A 1,723-nucleotide genomic window follows, 5' to 3' on the forward strand; every position below is an offset into this window, starting at 1 on the left:
GAGATCTTCTTACAAGTTTGTTTCTCAATTTTCCTCTGACTATTAGGTGGTCTATAATACAATCCCAATAAGGTGATCATCCCTTTCTTATTTCTCAGCTCCACCCAAATAACTTCCCTGAAAGTATTTCTGGGAATATCCTCTCTCAGCACAGCTGTAATGCTATCCCTTATCAAAAATGCCACTTCCCCTCCTCTCTTGCCTCCCTTTCTATCCTTCCTGTAGCATTTATCCTGGAACATTAAGCTGCCAGTCCTGCCCATCCCTGAGTCATGTTTTTGTAATTGCTATGATATCTCAGTCCCATGTTCCTAACCATGCCCTGAGTTCATCTGCCTTCCCTGTTAGGCCCCTTGCTTTGAAATAAATGCAGTTTAATTTATTAGTCCTACCTTGTCCCTGCCTGCCCTGACTGTTTGACTCACTTCTGTTCTCAACTGTACCAGTCTCAGATTGATCTCGTTCCTCATTATCTCCCTGGGTCCCATCCCCCCCACCTCACTAGTTTAAATCCTCCCGAGCAGTTCTAGCAAAGCTCCCTGCCGGTATATTAGTCCCCTTCCAATTTAGGTGCAATCCGTCCTTCTTGTACAGGTCACTTCTACCCCAAAAGAGATTCCAATGATCCAAAAATGTGAATCCTTCTCCCATACACCAGCTCCTCAGCCATGCATTCATCTGCTCTATTGTCTTATTCCTGCCCTCACTAGCTTGTAGCACTGGGAGTAATCCAGATATTACTACCCTTGAGGACCTCCTTTTTAAATTTCTGCCTAACTCTCTGTAATCTCCCTTCAGAATCTCAACCTTTTCCCTTTCTATATCGTTGGTTCCAATGTGGACAATGACCTCTTGCTGGCCCCTCTCTCCCGTGAGAACATTCTGCACCCTCTCTGAGACATCCTTGATCCTGGCACCAAGGAAACAACATACAATTCTGCTTTTTCTCTGCTGGCCACAGAAACATCTGTCTGTACCTCAGACTACAGAGTCCCCGAACACAATTGATCTCTTGGACCCCGACATACCCCTCGTTGCATTAGAGCCAGTCTCAATACCAGAAACTTGTCTGTTTGTGCTACGTTCCCCTGAAAATCCATCACTCCCTACATTTTCCAAAACTGCATATGAGTTTGAAATGGGTATATCTACAAAAGACTCCTGCACTAGGTGCCTACCTCTCTTACCCTTCCTGGAGTTAACCCATCTATGTGACTTTCCCCCTTCCTATAACTGCCATCCATCACATACTGTTGCTGTTGCAAATTCCTTATGGCTTCTAACTGTCTCTCCAACCGATCCATTCGATCAGATAAGATTCGCATCCAACAGCATTTATGGCAGATATAATCCGCAGTAACCCTTAAACTCTCTTTAAACTCCCACATCTGACAAGAAGTACATATCACTGCAAAGGCCATTTTTGCTCCTTCACAATCTACAGACCCAGAAAATAACACTGTCTTATTCCTCTACATAGACTGCACCGGGTTAAATTAATAGCTTTGTCTTATATTTTAAGTTTAATCAAGAGACTTATCTCCAAAAACATATAATCAAGAAAGAACCCACTCTACTCACTACCGCAGATTCTCTGTAGGCCACACTTAAAACAATAATTAACTTATCTGATTCTGTGTTGTGAACTTCGCCCAAACGAAGTTGGTGGGCGGCACGGTGGCACAGTGGTTAGCACTGCTGCCTCACAGCGCCAGAGACCCGG

The sequence above is a fragment of the Chiloscyllium plagiosum genome, chromosome 1 (genome assembly GCF_004010195.1).
Source record: "Chiloscyllium plagiosum isolate BGI_BamShark_2017 chromosome 1, ASM401019v2, whole genome shotgun sequence".
Lineage (NCBI taxonomy): Eukaryota > Metazoa > Chordata > Chondrichthyes > Orectolobiformes > Hemiscylliidae > Chiloscyllium > Chiloscyllium plagiosum.